Raw genomic sequence first — 25,239 nt, 5'->3', positions numbered from 1 at the left:
CTCCTTTTCCCAGCAGCGGGGGGCTGGGCCATTGTGCCAGACTCTATCCCCCTCTGACTCCCGTCTTTTGCCGCCATGGACCGTGTGGTAGCACAGATCAAGTTGGGTAACCTCCACATCTCCACGTGTGTCTTGTGCTCCACTTCCTTCAAGATAGTGTGCTTTAGGTCATTACCCAGCAGGCAAGACACTGGTGTGGCAGAGCTTACTGTAACCTTCAATAGGCTCCACACCCCTCCCCATCCAAATGGCACCTGGGCTACCGGGAAACAACCCTCTTTGTTGTCGGTCACCTCCACCTGGTGGGTGGCCTTGGGAATTATCTACTCTGGGAAGACCAGTTGACTCCTTATAATAGTCATACCGGCCCTCAGAGCCTCTACCTGCTGATGGTGACCAGTTTCCTATGCTCTGCTGTATTCTCAGGCACATGAATCCAGGAAACCATCTCACTGTCACCCAGGGACACATTGGGGTAACACCACAAAGCTCCCCTTCATTGCCCAGCACCAACTCCTTCCACCATGGCTATGCTTGCCACCCCTTGAGCCTTTCCTCTGGGTCTGTTGTGTCTCTTTGAAGTTATGGTGGTTTAAGGGCATTCCCTTTGAACTGCAGATGTCTCCCCTAAGTTGTAGGCCTGCTTGCCATGGGGCCTTAGAATGCAGATCTTAATCTTTAAGTGGGGGCCATGATCCGCCCCTAGAGGCTAAGTATCACGCTCTTTCTTCAATCTATCCCATTCGGCCCTCAAATGGCAGAGGTCTTCCTTTCCTATGGGATGCCCATTTTTTATGGCTGCCGATTGGGTAATGCTCAGATGTGCTCCCCCTGACCCCTAGTGTCCACTGGAGCCAGACACTACGGTTCCGAGACTCTTGGAGCATAAAAATGTCCATATTTTATGAGTGGCATTTCTAAGCAAGTTATGCTAAAACCCGGGGGGCGCTAGGTGGCGCGCAAGCAGTATGGCCGCACAAGAGTGAGGCTCCTGCAGCTCGATGCCAAAATCCTCTCATTTATCCTGCTAAATGGTCCTGCAGACGCCAGAAAATAATTATAATCGGCGCACTACATCTGGCTCCTGACTCTGTGCGCCTGTCGGCTGGATTGGAGGCTCTCCGCCTCTGATTTGACGGACTGTTGTGGTGGCCGGAGACAGGAGTGTGGTGGTGCCGATCTCCTGGGCGGCCACTGCAGCTACGTGAGCTCACGGCTGCACACGTGGAGACTAGGCCGGCGGCGGAGTAACGGCCGGGGAGACGGCGCGGCCGTGCTGATCCCGGAGCAACAGCTGTGACGACCTGGTGCTGAGCAGGGGGGGGGGCCCTGTCTGCCCCTCGGGCGAAGGATATCGCAACTGCATACGGTTGGTGGGCGCCTGAAAGCTTTGATGGTGGCATCCACGATACTTGAATATACGAGGAGCGGCCGTTGATGCACATCTCCCAGGGTAAGGTGCTGCGATTGAAAGTGAGCCGGAACGGTCGCAGCGCTCTAGGGCCTCTTCTTTGCGAACTGTATACATAGCACTACTGTGGGTGCTTTCGACTGCCCCCACCTGTCCTGCTAGACGCCGACATTGACTTGCTGCAGCGTTTGGGGACTGTGAAGGAGCGGCTGTCTAACTGTGGGTGGGGCGGGAGGCACACTGTCGTCGGCCATACGGACGTTAAAGCGGGGTGAGTGGGGACGGTGGTGGCACTTCCGTGGCCTATCTCTGGAACTTTCTGGACGGCACCACCACACGCGCAATTGACTGCCCCCCAGCCCGGTAGAGACACCGGTGATGCTTTGCTGCCTGCATTAGAAACCTTTGCCCAGCGCTTGGGCGGCTGAGGGCCTGTGAACTCCCTGCAGTCAGGATGGGTCACAATTTTATTAGCAGTGCAGGTCGCGCCTCTGACACCCCCCCCCCCCAGCGGGGACCTCCAACTGGGCCAGCGGGATAACCTGTGATAATGTTGCTGAGGGACTGACGTCGGCTGGGCCCCGCTGGTTGCAAGGAGAGCTGCGCTTGAGATTTGTGCGTCATTGCTTTGGGGCCTGCGGGACTGCAAGATATCTGACGCTTTGCTGCCCTTCCTGTATTGCGGTATGAGGGTTCCTTTTTCCCCTGTGTTCGATATGAACAGTGTTGCTGGCCACCTATAGTGCCTGCCCAGACGAAGCGGGCGGGGACAAAGAGTGCAGCTTACACAGGGGTCGGGGATCTTCAAGCTAACGCACTCATGATCTGTGAGCCCTCTGTATTGCTGGATCATGTATGTGATGCCTGATAGTCGCCCCATGCGTATCTAGAACTGGTTGCTGCCTAGCTTAGGCGGAGGATTGGCCTACGCGATTTTGGAGTAGCGCTTCCGGCGCCAGGCGAACACGCTGAGGGTGACAAGACTGCGCCAGCACCTGAGAGCCAAGGTGTGAGTCTGGGTTGGAGTGCTGATGAGTGCGTGAAGGGTCTACGACTTCTTTGCATTCGGCTGTTGCGACATCCTGAGTTGGCCCTCTCGCTGGAGACTCTAGGAGCGGGGCAGGTGCGCAGACGACGTGGGGGCGCGTTGTCTAGCTACATTTCAGTGGCGACATGGGCAAGACAGACAACAGACAACCAAAGCTCATCTTTGAGGCCGCGAAGCGCGGTCCTCGGCCCTCGCAGGCGGATGGGGATGCAGATAGGAGGGATGAGAAGCAAGGGGGGGCGACCACACAAGATGCTGACATGCGGAGTATCCTCCAGGAGGTCAGGCAGGGATTCACCACCATTGTGGACAAGGTAGACCGAATGTCCTCGCGGATGGATGCTATTACGCATAAGCTGGAGGGGCATGATGAGTGTATTAAGGAAGCAGAGAGGTGTATCTCGGACGCGGAGGACACCACCTCAAGACACACAACGCAGCTGGCACACATGGATAAGCTCTTGAAGCTTATTGCAGGCAAAAATGAGGATTTGGAAGCGCGCAGTAGGCGCAACAATATTTGCATAATAGGTATTCCGGAATCGACTAATACAGGGAAAATGGAGGAATACGTTGAGAAGCTGCTGTTGTCTGCCATTGGTACTGAATCCTTCTCCAATCAGTTTATTATCGAGCGGGCCCACTGCTCTCTTGGACTGCGCCCTCCACCCGGCAGTGCTCCAAGTCCTATAATAGCTAGACTTTTGAACTATAGGGACCGGGATGTGGCCTTGAGAGCTGCGCGAAGTAAACCAAAATTGTCATATGATGGAATCGAGTTCTCTTTATCCGGATTTTACACCTATTGTTCAGGAGGAGAGGCGCAAATTTATGGACGTCAAAAACAAGCTGCGGAAAGCACGGATTATGCGCTGCTATACCCTGCTAGCCTCAGAGTTACTCACCAAGGCAAGCAACATTTTTTCACCAAGCCACAGCAAGTGGAGGAATTCCCCAAACAGGTGAAGGGCCAGAATCGCTCGGATGGCTACAGGTCTGCATCGCAGCAGTCCCCATCGGCGGAGGCAGAGGATGAGTCATACTGAATAGACCCACAAGTTGCCTGGTCCCTAACACCCCGGTCCGCGACAAACTGAATACTTGCTATGCAGGTTCACCCTCAGGAACATGTAAACTGATCATAAGATGGACCTTTTTGGGATAGTGATATGATGCATCGAGCACACCCAATCCTTGGAGGCCAGTCCCTAATAACGGGGAGGGCTCCGGAGGCGTGTGGTATCTGTGCGACCACATGGAAATGACCCCCCATGGGTATTCCCCCTGAGAATGCACACTGCATATGTGATGCAGGGATTGTTGTTACTTTTGTTTGGTGGGGGAGGGAGTACTATTCTGGCAAGTTGGGGCTGCTTCAGTGGGTGGGGGTGGGGTGGAGGGGGGACAGGTTAGTTTGTTGTATGACGTCTGTGAATCAAGACTCTAGTTTAGTAGACATGGTTACAATGCCAAAGGAGATAGAGCTTGTGCGCCCGGAGGGTGTAACGGATTGGGTATTTGCTGGTATTCAGGGCATGCATTCCTCCCAATTTGGTGTTTCTTTTTTAGCATAATACAGACTGATAGCACTTGGTAAGGAGAATGGCTGATACAGAGCCTGGGAAATTGAACATACTTACATGGAATGTCAGAGGCATGGGGGATCCGAGGAAGAAAAGACAAATTTTGGCATATTTGGACAGGCACCGAGTGCACAAAGCTATGTTGCAGGAAACGCATTTCGCTCCTCAGAAACCAAATAACTTTGCATGCAGATGGGCGGAGCACAGAATCCTCTCTTTGTATTCGACGTATGCGAGGGGTATGGCAATAGATACTGTTTGGCATGGGGACGGCTGGGAGCTTCCTCTGTCAATCTTGCTTGCTGTTATGGACCGAATGTGGACGCACCAGAGTTTTACACTTCACTATGGGCTAGGATATTCGACATAGGCTCCAATCATATCATTTGGGGGTGGGGGGGGGGATTTTAATGTTACACATAATCCTAGTATCGATAGATCACATCCTGCCCCGCACCATTACTCAAAAGCGCGCGCGTTCCTCCATGACACTATCACAGCCTATCAACTAATTGACGCTTGGAGACATGTTTACCCACACAGGCGGGAGGGCACGCATTTCATGGCGCTGGTGGCGACATGGGCACGTTTGGACTATTGGTTGGTTTCCTGGGGGTTGGGGCCTGCGATAGCCCAAGTGCAGCATTTAGCTAGGACATACTCTGATCATGCCCCGGTGAAGCTCACGCTGTCATCCTCAGAATTTGACATGCCGTGCCGGGCATGGCGTCTTCATGCCCCTATTTTGCTGGACCCGGTTTTTCAGGCGGAACTGCGAGAGGAAATATTAGATTTTTTCACACGCAATAAAGGCTCAGTGGATAGTGTGGAAACCATCTGGGAGGCGTTTAAGGCCACACTCCGTGGAATATGCATAGCGAAGGGGTCAGGTGTCCTAAAAGACATAACTAATACACTACATAGGTTAGAGACGGGAACTTAAGGTCCTGGAGGGGCAACTAGCAGCGGACCCGAACAGCACTGACCGCCTAGAGTTTCGGGAGACTCTTTCGGAATATATGGACGCGGCGCAAATGGAAACGAGGTTCGGAGATAGATTATGGGTAGCGCGTCACTACGGCGAGGGAGAGCCCCCTGGGAAGACCCTGGCGCATGTGATTCGGAGACCGCGACATGCTAACTATGTGTTGGAGCTCGAACGCGAACGGGGTGGTCATGCGCGATACCCCTCATATCCTCAATGCATTTACACAGCATTATAATCACCTTTATACTACTAAGAGGAGAGATGATCTGGACCTGGCAGGGTATCTTGATGATGATGTGCTGGGCTGGCTGAGTGATAGGCAGCGGAAATTCTTGTCTGCCCCGTTTGAGCTGGACGAGGTCAGGGACGTGATTATGAGCATGCAATCTGGGAAGGCTGCAGGTACAGACGGCATTCCGATAGTTTTACAAGACCTATATAGATCTAATGGCCCCTATTCTGCGTGAGGTATATGAGGAGTCATTAGAGGTTGGCTGCCTACCCGCTTCCATGAGGGAAGCTATTATCATCTCACTTCTAAAGCCAGGGAAGTCGCCTAAACAGTGCGACTCCTATAGACCTCTTTCCCTCCTTAATTGCAACGCCAAAATTCTGGCCAAACTCATAGCAGCTCGATTGAGTCGATATTTGTGGATGCCACTAAGGCTTTTGATTCCATTGAGTGGGATTATATTTATGGGGTAATGCTGCGGATGGGTTTTCCGCCCCTTTTCCTCTCCTGGATCCGGCTCCTGTATCACATGCCGGTTGCTAAGGTCCTGGTGAACGGTCACGCATCTCACACGTTTCCCTTTACCAGGGGCACCCGGCAGGGGTGTCCGTTATCCCCCTTGCTCTTTGCTCTCGCAACGGAACCGTTGGCGGCCAGGCTAAGGCAACGTCACAATGACAAGGCCTTGCGTTGTAATTTGAGGCAGATTCTTATATCCTTATATGCCGATGATATTCCGTTGTATATACGAGACCGGCAACAAAATCTAAATCCAATCCTCCGGGAATTTATAGTATTTGGGAAACTGTCAGGGGTGCAGATTAACTGGGGAAAATCTTGCGTTTTCCCCTTGACGAATGCTACGACTCGTTTCCGCTAGATTATCCCTTGGAGTGGTGTGACGCAAACATGAAATATTTGGGAATTCAGGTTACTAGAGACAAAGAGGAACTAATGTGCTCTAATTATGGCACTACACTAACCCGAATAACGGAGTATGTGACCCGCTGGATTGCTCTTCCCCTCTCTATGGCGGGACGCGCGTCCCTAATTAAAATGGTAATACTTTCTCACTTCTCTATTTGTTCCTAAACATTCCGTATTATCCGGGCACCTATTTTTTTAAGGCACACAGAGCAGAATTAACGTGTCTCGTATGGGGGGGGGGGGGTAAACAACCGAGGTTACAGTGGCAGGTCCTTATCAGACCCTATTCGCAGGGGGGTTTGGTATACCAAATTTTGTACTCTACTACCTTGGTGCACAAGCTTATTATACATGGTTCTGGGTGAAACAGCCACGGTATATGCCGCAGGTTGCGGCGGAGCACTGGCTGCCACACCCCATTCCACTAGAGGGAGTGTTATATCCAGCCTCGAGATAGGGCTCCGACTACCCTTACGTGTACTACTGTGGCATGGCAACGCATAGGGCATCTGTTTAATGCCACCCTATTGTACTCCCCGTTAATGCCTCTCGCATATCATCCGAGTATGCCTCTCCTTCAGGAGGCACTGTTTCGTAGCTTTAACCCCTTCAGTGCCTGCCCCTTTCCCCGCCCTGTGCCGGCCGTTACATTAGCGGGCGGGGTTTATGACGAGCTGGACTCGTCATGGGCACATCGCAACTGCGGCCCATGACGAGTCCAGCTCGTCATGGGCACCGAAGAGGTTAAGGAGCGCACTCCTATAACCACTTGGGGGGATTTATATCACAATGGCCGCTTCCGCACTGTTGACCATGTTTTCAAGGAATACATCAGCCCCCGTTAGACTTTTTCCTTTATATTCGCCTTCGACAGGGTATCTGGTCGTTGACCCCAGACATCCCGCTGGAACCCAAGGCGCTGGAGCCACTGCAGTTAATACTCAAGAGCACAACGAACAGGTGTCTTGTCTCCTTGATATATAGGATGGTGCAAACACAGAGGGACTTGCCCACTACGAAGTCCCGTACAAGGTGGAGCGAAGAGCTGGGGCTGGTCCAGACGGATGATCAATGGGAATACTGCTGCTTGCAAACCGAGAGGATCTCGGCCAGCAGCAGGCTCCGCATAATACATTATAAGTTTCTACATAGATTGTACTATACCCCGGCCAAGTTGCACAGGTTTAATTTACGAGACTCTGATAGGTGCGACAGGTGTTGTGCTCCTGAAGCAGACTTTCTACATTTGGCCTGGGAGTGCCCGGGTGTCAATGCCTTTTGGGGGCAAGTTTTTGACGCCCTAGCCCTAATGACGAACACACACATTGACCCCACACCCTTGTTGGCTCTTCTCGGCTATGCTAAACCAATCCAGGCAGCCTACCGCAAATATGTTGCACTGGCCTTACTCATGGCCAAGAGGCGTGTAGCCTGCCATTGGGGCCGGGGACGGGCGCCCAAATTTAAGGATTGGATAGATGATTTGGTGACCTGCCAAGAACGACTCGCCACATATGCTGAGCTGATGCCTAGTGCTTCTAGACCTAGGGATATTTGGGCCCCCTTAAGGTGCTACCTGCTGGCGTCCCCGCCTGAAGCTCTCTCCCCTGGTGCAGGTGGACTTGTTCAATAATATCTCAGTAGTGTAGAGGGCAATGCGTGATCTCTCTTATGGGAGAAGCAGAGGACCTTGAGATGGACTGCTCCTAATAAAGGGGTGTGGCTGGGTGCAAATGTCACATGGCACAGTGCCTCACTAGCGGAGTACCCATCACATTACCCAAGTATTCACATCCTTTCATGATACCTTTTGCCTATGTCCATAATAGATATATTGCCTCTCAATTCCAGCTCTACTCCTCATGTAAATATATGTCTAGGTGGTACTAAAGTGCTGGGAGCAAGGGGTATTTTCAGAATCTGTCGTATCATGGTGGTTATGGGCTCGCTGCCTCTGCTTGTCTGGATGACATAGTGAATGGTAGAGATACGTTCCGGGACATGGACTATTGCTATTGGTACTGGAGATGTATATATGCGGACAATGTAATATTTGTTATGGGAACTGATGTACTGGATGTCAGTTTTTTTTTTTTTTGTTTTTCTTTTTACAAAAAACCATAATAAATAGAATTTAAAAAAAAAAGTTATGCTAAAACACCTTTTACCAAGGGAAAGGGTTTGGCTCTGCGAATCCATTGATAAGAAACATCACAAGGGTGCTCCACTGCAGTCCACCATTGCCGTGCGAAGTATTGTCAACCACTTCTCCATATTATCCTATGAGCAGAGCAGACCTCATAGGTAGTGAAAACACGCATATATATTCCTCACTACCTGGGTACAGGCGCGCTATTGCGTACCTTGACCTGTGATGGCAGGAGGGACACACAGTTCCCAGCACCAAAGGTGCCAGTGCACAGCTGACTGGGAACGGATTTAACCAATATGTGTCTGTGCACAAGCACTAAACTGTATTGGCATCCGGCACATGCAATCACAGGCACCATAGATGTGGGTGCGCTTTTGCAGCGGCCTACTCTGGCAAGCTGCTCATGAGTTTACCAGCGATATATACTAGTGCGCACCCACCAGTCTGCAATGACAGATCGGCCCATGTTTCAAAACATGAAATCAACACCATTGCCCAACACGTATAGGAAAGATGTATGCATTTTCACGCCGTAGTTGCAGTGGCAAAGTGCTCAGAGACAACATAAAAGAATTGGGCAAACCAAAAAGCAAAAACATTCTGGGAACTGCTGCCTGGATAATATCTGGTCCAGTAGATGGTAAATCAAATTCCATACATAGTGACAGAAACAAAAAGGAAGGGGAAGCCTCAGAATTCTTAGTAGAAAGTTTTTCCTGATGAGGGAGTGTAGCTGGAGCGTGCTGGAATGATGTAGATGGCATAGCATGATTCCAAATGAATATTTTGAGCCTGTGCATATAGTGACAATCTTTAGAGCAAAAAGGACATACAGTTGTATGTGACAAATTTGGAAATTTGAGCAGAATGAACTGGAGGTAATGACGTCTCACAACAACTTTGTATGATGTACATGAAGCATATCTGGCTCCTAAAGAGCCTGTGTCATTTTACAGACATGAACCGTAAACATACATTATGACCTCACTATTGGGTACAGGTGCATCAGAGAAAGTAATCTGTGACTTAATTAAATGGGAGGTAACAACTAGGGAATCGTGGGGATTCCCAACTTGGGCTGGCGTTAGTAAGGACTCTAGGTTTGACTATGACAGCAGACCAGGGTAATGTGAGAAGCAGATAAATGTTGGATCTCGTGTAAGGACAGTCTGGCTGTGGACAAGTGTTGGGTTTTAGTGGGGAGCAAGAGGGAGGCTATGAAATAGGATACAGCTATTCTGCAAGTGGAGCCAAGGACCGTTTTCTTGGCAGGTTCGATTAGATGGACAGTAGCAACCACAGATCGCAAACAAGGTGGGAGACCTTCAGGTACTGCATCAAGTGCAGGCTAATAGGAAGTGATGAGTTTCTTTTGATCTCCTTGAACTTTCACCAGTACTGTAGGAAGGTAGTATCCTTCTGCATGTGTACCTACACTTTTTGCTTGGTGCTAAGCTGGTTTTTGTCTAGTCTGACTGGGATCCTGCTAATTAGGACCCATCTATCCGCTTTGTCCCTAAACTGTTATGTACGTAGGTACAGCCCAGATTGAAAACTGGGGTACCCTTGTCAGTTCCTAGTAGATGATACCCATGTACCCAGGGCATAGGTACCCCAGAGGTCTCCCATGGGCTGCAGCATGCATTATGCCACCCATGAGAGACTATTCAAAATGGAAGTACAGGCCTTCCATTGGTGCATGCACTACTTCCTTAAGATATAGGTTTACTATATCTAAGGGTCACTGCACTTAAAACCTATAAGTCACCCCTATAGCAGGTCTTTACAATCCTGAGGGCAGGGTTCTCGGTTTTAAGTGAGAGGGTGCCCCTGCATGAGCAGGACACCCCTGCAGCCTACAGAGTCCATTCTCATGGGTTGTCAGTGAAGCAGACATACTACTATAGAGGGGCATTATGCTACCGCGTGATGACTTACTCTAAAACGGCTGAAACAAACCCTATTGTGTTTGATGTCAAACATCTTGCAATCATACCCCCACACCAGTAACCGGTGTGGGAGGTATAATTCCACCCCTCAGAAGCGTCCTTCGCCGGGCTCCTGGTGTTCCCGGTACCAGCCTTCTAGTCCTGGACAGCACAAAATGGTTGCTGTCGACAAGAGACCCATTTCTGCCCTCCTGCTGCTGAGCTAAGCTTGAGCAGGGGAAGGCAGGACAAAAGGCATCTTGTCTCAGGGAGTTGTGACCACCTCACAGACAGGATTTATGGTATTAGGGCCGGGTGGGTGTGCTTGCCAGCGACTGAAAGTCTGCATGAGGGGCACATTTGGAGTTCCTATGCATAGTCCAGTTCAAACCAGTCCTGGGAGCCGTAGTCTCCCGCTCTGGTTCGAAACTGGACAAAGGACATTGGAGTAACCTCCCCCCTGTCCAGACCCTCCCCTGTGAGGGTCACCTGAATCTGTCCAACCCTCTCCCGTGGGTACGTAAGGGCTTACCTGGCTGTAGGACCCTAGATTCATTGTTAAATAAAATTCAGAACTGAAACCACTGCACTTCGACTGTGTGGGCACTCTGGACTTCGTTTGGGCCTGACTTCGTCTCCCTCTCATTCTGCTGCATCGTCTGTGCACCATACAAGATTCCGTGTAGGACCTGTGGTGCATCCAAAACACCTGAAGATAGTCTCCCTTGGAGTGAGGGAGTTACTCCCCTGCGTTCGGAGATCTGCTGACCGGTCTGCTGATCCCGAGCTCATACGGACTCCGAAGGGTCCAGCAACACAGGAGGTGGGTTCCTACGTCCCTTGAGGCCTTAGCTGCCCCCCTCACTCAGTTTGAGGCCAGAATCCCTTGTGGGGGCTGCAATATCCAAACCCCTGTGCACAGTGTACTTTTGCAAGTGCTTGTTGGCAATTCTGCAACAAGTGCATTGGGCTCTGTGTTGCCCTAACCTCTGGCAACTTCTCCTACAAAAGTCTTCAACCACCTTGCACCGAGTGCTCTGTGGCCTGCTGTTTTCTGAAGCTACTAGAGATCCTCTCGCGACTCGTGTGCCTCTGGCCTGTGGGTCCAATTAAGGGACAACTTTGCTTTCCTTGGGCTCCCCTGATTGCTCCGGGCCCGCCCTGACACCCCTGTGTGTGGTGAGTTTCCTGGACCTTGCTGGTCCGAACCGTACACTTCCTTGACCTGCGTGGGTTGCCGTTGGCAAGGCTTGTTGGAGCTTCCGCCGGTCACCGACCACTCAACATCCTTCGTTGGGACAGCTCATATCCGGCTCCTGGTTGTCCTCAACCCCTCCTTGTCCCCGCAGATGCAGAGTCAAGGTCCCCGTCCACTATCCTGAAGCACCCAACATCGGTGGGCAGTCGTCTACTGAGTCCCTGGTCACTCCCAAGTGACCCAGACTCTGTCTCCTTTGCTTTCAGGTACTCCTCGACAAGAATCCACATTTCGATTCCAACGGACACTTTCTCCCCTTCCAGCAGCAGCACTTTCTCGAAATCCTCCATTGGGTTCGACGGAGGTGTTCAACACCACTTCAGACCTAGGCACCCTGCTTCCTTGGGATAGGTAACTCGGGAACTTTGGTATCCATGGGTGGGATGGCCCTCCAACCTTCTGTCTTCCACAAGGTTTCTTCGAAGTCCATTGGGAAGGGTCCTTAAGCTTTAAAATTCCAACCGCGACTTTCACATAGACTTGTACGGAGCTCGCAGTCAAGCTCACACATGCACTCCGTGGGGTCCCTATCTACTCAACTTGGGAGGTTCCTTGGGGTACCAGCAATTCTACGCCCTCTCGACACTGTCTTGACTCGAGTCGTGGTTCTTATACCACTTACTTAGTATATGGTTTGTTCCCCACCTGGGGCCCACTGTGTATTAGTGTTATTTACTATTTACTGTCCTTTCTTTGCTGAAGTATTGTGTGCTTTGTCCTGTAACGTACTAGATAGTGTTATATGATACTTATTTTTATAACTACTGTGTGGTTTTCCTTTCATTTAATCAATACTATAAGATTGCATTCTGGTAAAACAAGCTACTTTGCACTCCTTTAATACTATACCTGAAGGCTGCTCTCCACAGCTACCACTTGGATAGCTTTCTAAGGTTGTCTGAGACCTCTTAATCACCATAAGGGTTGTCTGGACTGGTGCAAGATGCCCACTTACATTAGTGGACATTATATACAAGGCCAGCTTCTCACAAGTACCTCTAGTAAGTGTTTGTGGAATTTTATAAAATATCTTGTCTATGGGATAAGATGCCTATGAAATCTACTTGTCCTTTTGATGTCCTGCAGAGAGCTGAAAATGTATAGCACCATTTTCAACATATAAAAGTTCTAAGCCTGTGTACACCAGCAAACGTACACGTTTAATGGTATTAGTCTCTCCTGAAGTGGTGTTACTGCATGGTACCAATTTTTACGGGTACAGATTCACCACCCCACCAGTACTGTACAACTCGGCCTATACAGGGGCGTTGTTGGCAGAAAGTGATAGCCTAGGGTTGGAATACTCTGTGAATCTGTATCTCCCCCCCCCCCCCCCCCCCCCCCCACCCCTCAAACTTCCGTGTTTGAGTATTTGACCTCTTTCTAATCTCTTTCCGTTTTGGAAAAGGTTGGACATTAAAGAGGCAGGAATCCCATGGGGAAAGGAGGGTGTAAAAGTAAGTTTACAGCTCCTCAGCAGATCTTCGCATGAGCAAATAAACTTGTGTGTATTTGATAATGGGAAAATGGAGATCACCAAAGTTTGCCATGAATACTGCTTCCAGACCTACTTCTATAAACTGAATTTCTGAAAGTGTTCAATAGATCTATGGGTGATCGTTGGTGCTTCTTTCTTAAAAAGAAAAGTTGGCATGCATTAAAAAAATGTACTAAAGGATTTCTCTGTAATGACATGTAAATTTGCTCAATAGTTTTGCAAAACGCTTTTTCAATCAGCTCTTTTTGTATGCATTTCATTTTGAAAGCAGTCCCTAATCTTGCTTTCCTGCGTCTGCATGTTTTTGCTTATAATCAGAGCAATCTTAGAGCATTATTAGTGGTCTCAATTTGTTTGATTTTGTGAACATCTCTACCCTTTTTTTTATATTAGAACCATTATTTGTAATGCAAACTAAGGTCACTGCTTTTCTGTAGAGGACTCGCCTTAATAGTGAAGGCTTTTGTATTAAGGAATCACATATAGCAGTTTCAACACGATGTACGTATTCGCAACAACCTTGCTTTAGTTGCAGGCAATACTATCTCAGATTCTTACAGTGGTCCTGCAAACTGACTGCCAAACGGTTTATGGTGGAGTGGGTTGAGCTTGCTTTTCCAGTGTCCAAAATAAACATAAAAACTTGACATATGGCCAGCAATTAGAATTTCTCATCTTTACCGTAGGCCATATCATTCCCATTTTTTGTCGGTTCAGAATAAATGGCTTGAAATATTCAAGCAGGTGCCATACAGGGTCTGAGAAGAGGGCTTGTTTCACTTTTGCAAAGGCTTGTTGTTCTTCCCTAGTCCAATGTAGTGTCTTGGGTATATCTTGCTTTGCATAATCTCTTAGGATTTTGACTAAAGACGCAAATCGTATTATCCAGTGCCTGCAATATCCCTCTTCTCCAAGTAAAGTGCGTATCTGGGAGACTGTGACTGGTTGCATTCACCTACAATGACTTTACCCATCTATAGACATGTTTCTTACCCTGTGACGTAGATATTGAAAACTTGGAGGACAGAATTATAATTTTTTCCTAGAAGTCTTATGCCCCTTTGCTAATTCGGTGAGTAAGTACAGTGATTAAATTTTTCTTTTGTCTAGTGAGGCAGATGCAGTTAACAAATCAACTGCTTACTGAACCATAATGAAACCCGGGGGGGGGGGGGTGGGGGGAGGGGGTGTACAGGTCCCTTTTCTAAGCTTGAGAACAGCTAGATGGTGAGTCAGTAAATGCCTGTGGGAGTCAACACCAAATTCTCACCCCCCTTCCCCCCCCCTTCAACACCACACCAAAGGTAGGAGATATTGACTGTATTTATGTAGAACAGAGAAGGTCCTTATGTATTTTAGGCAAGGTACATAGAACCCATGTGTATCTGGATATTTTATATTCAGAAAATCTAATTTATTCTTACTCCATTTACTTTTAGTCTTGACCTGGAGTTTAATTTCTTTGATAGTTTTCCGAAGCTGAGAAAGGGGGCTCTAGCACAATGGGATCTAATTGTCTTTATTATCCGATTGAAGATCTCTTGTTCCTGGATCAAAATACCACCCCCCAACATTATCACCATGTTTTATCATAATGAGTTTTTCTAAATTGGTTTAGTGCCTCCCTTTCAGCAAGACTCAAATTATATTGAGTATTCTCCTGTGTGGTCTTTATTTTGGATACTTCCTTAAGAACCCTGTTCAGTTCAACATAGGAGGAAAGCCTAATAGCTGGAAAAAAGCCATCCTGGTGGAGGAGAGAAGATGCACTATTAAGCTTTCCTCTGCAGCTGACCGTAGTACCCCACGTTGGCGTAGTGGGTATTGTTACCCAATGTTGGTCTTCTCCTAGTGACAGGTATGTCGGCCTTTTCCAATGTGTTTTCTTAAGTGACTTTCTACGATTTGCCAACCGTTTTTCAAATTACTTTCTCTCCCGATTTCCCTCTGATTAAGGAGATCTCTGTTTGTGTTGTACTCCTGTAATGAGAATTCTTCATGTATGATTGTTTTCTCTACGTCAGTTGTTGCCAAGGTTTTTAAGCCAATTTTGACCTTGGTGTTGGGTGTTTGACAGCACAAGCATGCCCACCTTCCCCCTGTGCCCCGTCTCTCGTTAGTTATTTTATTAACTTGTGCTTTTCATTTTTTCACAAATTGTGAAAATTCGCTCCCTGTAAGTAGCCTGCTGCCACTTACTCATTTTTAACACATCTTGATTTTTTAATTTGTGTTACTTATGATTTTTCGATAATTGCGGGCCCACTGCTCATCCTATTTTCTGCTATTTAGTGGTGACCCACGAATGACCTAGGGTCAAAAGAAACACTGTCTACATATTTGACAATTTGAGCAACTTGTGGGAATGAGTTAGCCTGTCACAAATTATACCATGCAAAGACAGTATGTTGTACTTTTTGAGTAGTCTCCATTGTTCAGTTTTATCACTGTAAGTTCTCTATTTATCACATTCTGAGTACTGTTTGAGCCCCGAGCATTTCTAGATATAACAGTAATTCGATTTGTATAATTGCAAAGAGTGTTTTTCTTTTTCTCTCTTCTTCAGCAGTTTATTTTGCTTCTGAACTATATTATCAGGGATTTGCTACCTTTTGAATAAGATATTTGCATGAATAGATATTCTTGCTGCATGTGACTGTTTCTTTTTCTTTTATTGCTGCTGGTTCAAGGTGAGTTGTAATAAGGCTGCTCCTGTTCTTCAACTGTGTACTTAGTACAACCCATTAGATGTGAAGGCTTTTTCTATTTTCACTCAGTTTTTCCTGTGGGTAATCGAGATAAACTCCTCTGAGTAAATTGGAGTATCAGAAAGATTATTAGTAAGCTATCCTTGCTGTATCCCGCCACTCCCACACCAGTGGTAAGTGAGGTTCAGCAATTCTTTGAGTTGGGAACATTTTGAAAACCTGTCCATGCCACACTACATGCACTTATGATGACTGAATATTCAAAATCTGACGTAATTTTCCTTGGTCTCCCTGTCAGTTATGTACCTGGGAATTTAACTAATGGCCCTAAGTTTCTTAAAGGCTTCAATTAGATTACCACAACTTGCTAAAAAAAAATGTAAATCCATATTTGTAAAGCGCGAACTACTCATCCTTACGGGTCTAAAGGCGCTGGGGCCCATCGTGGAAATTAGGTGATGCCCAGAGTCACATGGTGCTGAGCTGCCGCCGGGGATCAAATCGTGAACCCTGTGCTCCGAAGTCACCTGCCCTGGCCCCCCTGCACCTCACCTCTCCCAACACCTCTCCCAACATTGGTTTCTTCTAAGGATAGACGCATCCTTGAAACACAGCTAAAAAAGAGCTAGAGATTATAACTGAGTTAGAGAAGTTTTATTTTTGTAGTCCAAATCAGTGCTCAAAGCAGATTTGGAGAAATGTATCAAAAGCATTTTAGAATTCAGCACTATTGAACATTAAAAAAAGAGAATGTTTACCCTTATCTTCTTGATGAATTCTATACCCAACAGAAGACTTAATACAACACAGCCCAAATCATGGGGCAGGTAGAAAAAAAGAGAAGTTTGTCACTTTTTCAGAGGCTTCTATTAGTTCTTCAGAAGACTCTGACCCCCCTCTGCGTCCCCCTAGTCTCCATCCTATTTTTTAGGTGAAGGGAAACAGATTAGGGCATGAGGGCGGGGTAGAGACAGTTTTTCCAACAAGACGAGAGACAGATCACACTCAAGTTTTACCAATGGGGCCATCTATAATGAACCCCATCCCAACACTGATTGATGCAGATGACGTCAAAACCTTCCAATCTTTAGTTTATCTTCACACCTACTATCGAAAAGTGAGGTTGGTACTCAGCTTAGATTATCCTTTGTCCCTACTGAGGGAACCAATTTTTGTGCATTGGAGGTAGAATTTTTACAGTTCTTTATGAAGTTACACCCATGTGCCTTCTTTTCTGCCAGTTCTCCTTTGAGTCCTAAAGCTGTGCTAATCTAAGACTGCCAACTACTTTAAATCCACAAGTGCCAAGTTGCCAGCAGAGCTACTAACATTCAAAAATATGCTTCTTGAGGAAGTATCCAAAATAAAGGATACACAGGAGTATGAGTATACTTCATATAATTTGAATCTGGCTGATAGGGAGGCACTAAGCCAACCTAAAAATAACAGTCATTGTGATAAAACCGGCTGGTAACGGTGGGAGAATGTGATACAGGACCTTGTCTCCTATAAACAAGAGATCTTTAGACAATTACAAAATCAAAACTATTACATCTCATTGTGCCATAATCGCCTCCAGGCTAAGACTGATGGTAAATTGAGTAAGAATTAATTTGATTTTCTGAATATAAAATCTCCACACAGACTGGTTTTCTATTCCCCACCCAAAATGCATAAGGACCAACATAGACCGCTAGGTAGACCCATTGTATCTGGTTGTGGTTTAGTTTTTGAACCCCTGGCCAAGTAGATTGACTAATTTTTGAAAAATCATGTGGCCACTACTAAGAGTTACATTGCATTATAGTGGCTTTATGAACTAAATGAAGACATTCCTTTTGGTAGTATGATGGAAATTCTGATATTTCTATACATATACCTCAGACAGAAGCAATATTAGTAATGACTAACCTGCTTAACAAACTCAATGACCCAACTGGCGTCCCCACTGAGCTTATTGTATATTTGCTTGACGTGTCCCTTAAAAATAACTATTTTGAATTTGATAGGACTTTTTTTTGCAATTAAAGGGGCATTGATAGGTGTTACTTTTGCCCCAAATTTTGCCATTATGTACATGGATGATTTTGAAAATCAGCACATATTTGACATCTGGACTAATTCCAGAATGTGCAGTTGTGGAAGACATTTATTGATGACATCTTTATGATATAAACATGTAAAGAGGACTCCTTTGGGGTCTTCCTATGGTCTGTTGCTGGACCTACATTTTACACACAATTTGAGCAGAACATCTATTGGTGTCCTTGACCTTACCATCTGTGCACCAAATTATTCTCAAACCAACTGGGCATATTATCTTGCTCCATTATACCAGCAACCACCCACAGGCTCTTAAAGATGGTTTGTCTTTTGTCTTTTGATCAAAACCTTCTTATCTGCAGGAACTACAAACTTAGTGGAAATAAATCTTTAAGTGTAACGGTACAACTTAGGATCTCAATACGATGTAGGAGTACAACATCACTGCACCTCCTTTTTAGGTTGCAGCCTACCAGACTGCGCATCTGTGTGGTATGCGAAAGACATATTGGGGAGTTTCAGAAAGTTGACCTAGGAATGCTCTGGTTTGTAACTCACGTTTTTCTGGCTTTGTTTGCTTTAGGCTCCCCAACTCTAGTTCGTACCTCCCCATGCCAAAGCTTTGTTTACAGTATTCTTCCATAAACTTGTTTTCTGTAATAAACCGGCCACATCACATTTGCTGGCCATTCAAAGACAGATGTTGAATGTCAAGCTGTGTCTTTGAGGGAGCCTGGTGTTTTATTTTGCTTTTCAGCTGACTTCAAAGTGAGACTTGACAGGAAAGAGTAATGCAGCGTACTTTCTCCAATATGAAATAATTTGTGGGAATTTTTGCAGCGAATGTCTAATATTTAACATGTTTTTTGCAAAATTTATGCATGAGTCTATTGAATTTGTGAAACTGCCTTTCTAGGAACAAAGTTCAAATCTGCTTTTCAGTCTCAGCTTAACATATAGTGATAACGGTCAATTTACACTGGGTTTGGCTCATTCACTGTCCAGCTCAGTATAAGATCCTTTCTCAGGAAAAAGCCAGCCACACTAACACAATTTAACAATGCTTGGTTTTTACCTTGATGTGTAAGATATTATGGCCATGATTTGAATGGTGCACCAGGTGTAGTGGGACAGAGGACAAAAGGTCTAGGAAAACCTCTGAACACTGATTTATGGCTATAATTACTACTAAAGAAGCAGTCACAAGTGCAATTACCTTGCAAGCACTGGGGTGATGATTTGATTGGTGGACACCCTAGTTACTGGCTTTCTTTCACTTCGATACATTTTTTAAATAAATGCTTGCCCGGATGCAAACCTCAGGAGTGTGCTTGAGGCCCCGGACTATAGATCTACAGGGATGTTTTTGTATAGATTATACAGCAGCGCTGGCTGTAGTGCAGCAGAGCTGCAAGTAAAAAAAAAAAAGCTATGACAATCTGTGCTGGCTGTGTTAAGCTTTTTAGGTCTCGCCTGACCCAGCGCATGCGCTGGTCTGGCGAGACTTACTGAGAGGGCTCCAAAAAGTGCTACCAGGCCAGCCTTTACCGCGATTACTTTTACTTTCACGGCCGCTTTGATGTTTGATCGCGATCACTTTCACTTTTGCGGCCGTATGGCCGCTTTGCATAGCCAATAGGTCTCGCTTTTGGGACCTTTTAAGTATTTAGTTAAGCAACTGTTGCATAGCTAAACACTTTTAAGGTCCCAAAGGCGAGACCTATTGGCTATGCCAATGCTTGTTATCTTTACTTTCAGTCATTTGTAACATGGCTAAAAACATTGGCATAACCAATGGATCTGGCATAGGAAAGACCTGTTGGTTTTGCCAATGCTTGTGTATTTCTGTAAGCTGGCTGTGTTCTTTTGTTATCACTCCCAAAACATCTTGAACATAATAATAGTGTCTGCTACACATACAATGTTTACATATGCCATTTGGTTACTCCTTTCATGATAGTGCGTTGCCTTTTAAGCAAGAATTGCCTGTCTGAATGATTGTGCGTACAAGCTCCAATATTATACCTACACACATGCTGTTACCTGACAGTCTTGTCTACTATGTATTTGGACTATATTATTTTTTGCATCATTGTATGAGGTTTAGCCTCGTACATCAATACATTTGTATCTTTTTTACCTAACTATTGATGACTACATTATTTTTGCTGATAACTTTGACACGACTGGACTAGGTTGGTCACATGCTTTGTATTGTTTTGCCTTGAAACTGTTATGCGTTAATGTATGTATACAAATGTGAACTCTCCCGAATTGTTTTTCTGCCAGTTTTGGTCTTCGTGAGTTGGGCCGTTGATGTAGGGTTCAGCCAAATAATTCAAATTTTTGCTGTGCATTCTCATTTTTTAACGATATTAAAGTAGCTCTTTCTCCCAATGTGATATTACATCAAGGCTTTTTTTTGTGTTGTCCATGAGAAATTCATGGCGGCCTTCATGTATCAATACGATGCATCTTTGCATGCGCATCTTATTACCTCTGCCAGAACGCCAATTAATGCGGCCCACACTAGCAGACTCTGTTTGCCGTGGTGTCATTTTCCAGCTATTAAGCTTTTCTGCAAGGTACCTTAGTACCTCCGGTTGGCGTAGTGGGTCTTGTTACCGATTTTTGGTCTTTTCCTAATGACAGGTATGTTGGCCTTTTCCAATAGGTTTTCTCATGTGGCTTTCTTTGATTGCGCCAGCCATTTTTCAACTCACTTCCTCCCTCTTTTTTCCTGTGATTTCGGACCTTTTGCATTCATACTGCACTCCTCTAATGAGGACTCTGCATTGGTGACTGTTTTTTCCCTCCAAGTTGTTTTTAGCCAGTTTTCACCTTGGTGTTAAAGGTTTGACAGCAAAAGCATGTCCATCTCCACCCCCACCCCACATTTGCACTTCATTAACTACCGCTTTTAGTTTTTTCGCAGATTTCAAGTCACCTCGAGTAAGTAGCCTTCTGTCAATTACCATTTTTCAACACAGATTTGCTTTTACCGAAACACTTTTTTTCATTTAAATTTTTTTAGGTCTCGCCTGCGAACGCAGCGCAAAGCGCTGCTGTCCGCCAGCGAGATCTATTGTTGCTGACTTGCCTCGGAAGTGGGACAGGAGATGGGCACGCGCAGGCTCTTGGCGGATTTGAGTTGGTGCACATCTCCTGTCCCGCTTCCGATAACATGCCAGCCCCGTTGGAGGCTCCGTGTGGGCTATTGTTGGCGCAAGGTGTACTTTTGCAATTCTGAGCAACAATAGCCCACACGGAGTCCCCCCAGCCCTTCTTTACTCACCGGGCTGCTCTTCGGGGGGGGGGGGGGGCTCCTCCTCGCGGCTGCTGCACATCTGTTGCGGGGCCTCCCTGCACTCCTGGGAGCCCCACGCTGCTGTGGTCATCCTTGGCCGCCGCATTCTTCCCCCGGGCCCCCTCCTGGGACCCGGGGCTTCTTGTCACTCCGGCAGCAACCGCGGGGCTCTCCCTTCAACATGGGAGCCCCTCGTTAGCACGGCACGCCGGTTTCTGTTTTTGTCGTAGCAAGCCCCGCCCACGTCCTGGGTAAGGGCGCCTGACTTCCGGCTTGTTTTTTTTTTTTTTTTAAGGCTTGAGCTCTGTGGTCTTCTTTCAGCTTTGAATTTGATGCTGTAGCCATTCATGGTCAACGAGATGTCACCTTCTTCAGACATGTTCCAGTCACTCACTGAGCTCCTCTGTACTGCCCATTCAAAGCCTAGAGTAACTCTACGGCTCCTGGATCGGACAGGCAGCGCACACTGCCCCAAAGTATGAGACAGCCCCCAGCTGTGCCGCTGGAAGCCTCTGAGAGCATCCCCCATTTCAGAGCGGTGGAGAAAGATCCAGGTTCAAACGGATCACGTGCAGGTGTCATCGCAGATGTGTAAGCACAGCGCCTGCAATGTGACCTGGCCGATTCTCTGCGCTTTGTCAGATGTACTTATCAGGCTCTTTGCAAGGAGGGTGGTGGCAAGAATCAGCAGAAATCCGGCTTCATCAACATTCACGAGTCAGGATCCCTTCTGCAAATCGTTGCGACCAGGGAGATTCAGGTGTGCAAGGGACAGCAGACCGAAGGAGGTACATGCTGACTCCAAAGCGCCGGCACTGTGATGGCCCAAAAATAAAGGGACATGTAGGGGCTCTAGCAGCAGCCACCAGGACAGCTGCCTGCCGCTTCTGATGGCCATAGCTGCCATTAGGAAATGGAAGCTGTCCCTCACCAACTAGAACCTTCCAAGGCTTTGGGATTGTAATTTTGATAAGAATAGAAAAGGAGAAACTCCCTGGACATGCACTTTTCCTTCAAATTCACAAGGAATCTCAATGTTGACACAGTCAGCTGCAAAGATCTTTTTAATGGGTTAGTCGGTGCATTTTTGTTTTTCACAGTTGCTGAGCCTGCTGCTTTGCACACTCGCAAGCTTCACAAGGAAGAAAAGATTTCCCAAATGCTCTGGGTGAAGCCAGAGATTGCATAAACAGTGCAAGCGCATCAGTCTGAACGGGTCACTCTTAGAAACTCTGACCCAGACTCTGTTAGACACCCACGGGACCAAACAAAAAACACAATCGATACTCCAGGTCCGGTACACTAACCTACTGGCACGCCTAAGCAACACTTCCGGGTGCAGCTTCGCTAATGAGTGCAAATTCAACTTTGTTATTCACATTTATTTACATTAGTAGATAAAGTGATCTGATGTTGAGCCGATGCCAAGGCTCAAACACTGATCCCCCAGATACTGAGTCGGTAGCTCTGACCACTGAGCCATATCCTCTCCCTGAGAGGGGTGGCGAGGGGAACAGCACAATATTATATAGATTTGCTTGTTGAAGCGTTCTGTCGCGTTGGGAGTAATGAGGCGCGAGGACTAAGTCCAGATGGAAGGGACATTATTACTGCACGGTACTTTTGTATCTATCAAGGGTTTCTGTATAGCGCTATGCGTCGCCTTTCGGCTGCTTCGGAGCGCTGTCATTGGTGCAACAGTGTGCTGCTGCGTGGTCTCTTATGCGAAAAAAACATGAGCCCACTGGGTTACATCCATTCAGAGGGGGACAGTCTCGTTGGTTGTTTTCAAGCTCCCATGACGCGCTTTCACATTAATAAAGGTTGTGCCCCTTTCTTTAGACGATCCGTGTCTAAAACAAGCATTTGCAATGCAATAGGTCTCGCATTTGAAAAAGTTTAAGCTATTGGCATTGTTCATGACAATGCCTTTTTTATCTATTTTATAAAAACAAACACATAAATAAATGCCATTATCATTTACAATGCCAATAGCTAGTGTTGCATTGTTATTAGCAATGCCAACTGCTCACACTTTTATAATGCGAGACCTATTACATTGCAAATGCTTGTTTAAAACTCTTGATGACCCACTAATGACCTACGGTCGAAATGCCATTGCCATATTTGTCAATTGGAGCAACATGTGGGATCCAGTCAACCTGTGACCTACTGTTCCATGTAATAACATTCTCAAGTTGTACTTTTTGCAGCTCCATCCTGATGTTTGTGATTTTATTCTCGCTACAAGTTCACTCTATTTAACACATTGTGAGCACTGTTTGGGTACCGAGCACTTCTAGATGTAGTAAATTAATGTGTATAATTACAAAGAGTTTTTTCTATTTTTATCTCTTAAGCAATTTATTTTGATTCTGAACTGTATTGATAGCAGGGATTTGTTACCTTTTGAGTAAGAATTTTTTATGAATAATTATCATTCCTGCCTCTTAGGACCATTCTTTCTTACGCACTAAGGCTAACAGCATTATCTGTAGCATGTTATGGCCAATTACTCTTTTCCATCACATGATCTCCAATGTCACTTGGTTCTACTGTTTGCAATAATTGTTTAACATCAGCACACTTAGACTTGTAGTACTTGAATACTGTTTGACGCTTTTCATGGAGACTCATAGGGCTCCCCAAATGATAGGGAGTTGTTTCCTAATATTAACAGGGTAAGTTGGAGATCACGGGATGTGAACTGTTACCCTTACCCCTCCTGTGATGATCAATATTCTATCAGAAGGAAGAGGCCACTTAGGGGATTATCGCTGTAAATATCAGAGGGAGAGGTATAGAGATTGAGCGTGTTTCTCTCATAAGTTCCCTAGCTTGAGGGTTTGACATGCATCTCAAACTATCCTGGGTATTAGTCGGTCTGCATGCCCTGGTCCGTCTAGCATTGGTATGGTAGGGCTCTGAGCACAAGCTGGTTCTAGGGAATGTTTGTGCTGTTGTAGTGTCTGCCTCTCGTTGAGTACATTCAGCATCATCCTATATCGCCTCACTGTCAGTTGTGCCCGCGTCCCTTACGCTAACTTTTTGGTAACCCTGCTCCATTTCTTGGCCAATGCCTGAAAAATCATAAAAAGGTTACTCTACCTGCAGGTCTAGTAATTTGAATAATCTACTTGACCGAACTGTAATTTACTTGACCCTTAAACATGTTTCAAATTGTGTGGTCCTAGACCAAAATATTATTTTACACGGCCACCTTTTTCTTCATTTTCACATTTGAGAGCACCATCAAATATGAGGTCAGCATTTCTGCTGTTCAAAATAAACTCTTGTCTGATAAAAAAAGACTAAACATTTGCTCCAGTATAATAACTATCTAGCCCACATATAGCGTACACATGATCCCAGACTTGTCTCTTAGTTCACAAATAGCATTGCCATCAAGGCAGTGGCAGGAGTGTTTCTCAGTTCATGTTTAACAGCTCACTTTTGCTAAATATGTATATATGACACCAGCTCCTCTCCCATCAGCAAAGCTACGTGTGTGCGCGCGCACACACACACACACACACACACACAACCACACACACACACACACACACACACACACACACACACACACACACACACACACACACACACACACCACCACCCCCCCCCGCCCCCCCTCTCTGATTTGGTTGTGCTCTGTCATTTACAGACCGTAAATTTCCCATTGAAATTGATGAACACCTTCCCACTAACATGCAGTTTTACTGATAAAACTATATAGTATATTAACAATATTCTGTGGAAATTGGGTTTCAGAAAACATATTTGTCATTTACGCGTCACCAAAGTGTTCTGATTTTTTTTTTATCCTATCTCTAAAAAAACCTCACAGAATTACAAAAATGGGCTTCCTTAACTACTGAAATATATATTTTGAAATGTTTGTACAGTTCAGGTATTGGATATTTAAATGCCTTTCATGTCACACTCTGTACAGCACGTCAACAGGTCACTTTACAAAATCAATGAACTCTGCGGTCGGAGAAAGAAAAGTAATTGTAAGAAGACGTAAACTGACTCCTGACCTGTGTCTCTGAAAACGGAGCAAATGTTACAAGGTAAAAGCAAGATTTACAGGCATCTTTATTGCTCCTTCACTTTTTGAGTAAACAGAAACACCTGTTCTTTGTCAGTCTGCCAG

General features: G+C 46.2%; 1 protein-coding gene across 8 annotated transcripts in view; it reads left to right on the top strand.

The window, feature by feature from the left end:
• ARFGAP1 (ARF GTPase activating protein 1) overlaps window positions 1-25,239 on the top strand; it is a 545,635-nt gene that overhangs the window by 359,680 nt on the left and 160,716 nt on the right. For 4 of the 8 annotated variants that reach the window (XM_085619708.1, XM_085619707.1, XM_085619711.1 and 1 more), the window contains one exon: window positions 25,036-25,156. The exons of the other annotated variants lie outside the window; for them this stretch is intronic. The gene's annotated coding sequence lies outside the window, so the exon portion shown is untranslated. The remainder of the gene's footprint in view (window positions 1-25,035; window positions 25,157-25,239) is intronic. 8 annotated transcript variants of the gene reach the window in all.

The sequence above is a fragment of the Triturus cristatus genome, chromosome 7 (assembly GCF_964204655.1).
Source record: "Triturus cristatus chromosome 7, aTriCri1.1, whole genome shotgun sequence".
Classification (NCBI taxonomy): Eukaryota; Metazoa; Chordata; class Amphibia; order Caudata; family Salamandridae; genus Triturus; species Triturus cristatus.
This window is presented reverse-complemented; position numbering and strand designations above follow the sequence as displayed.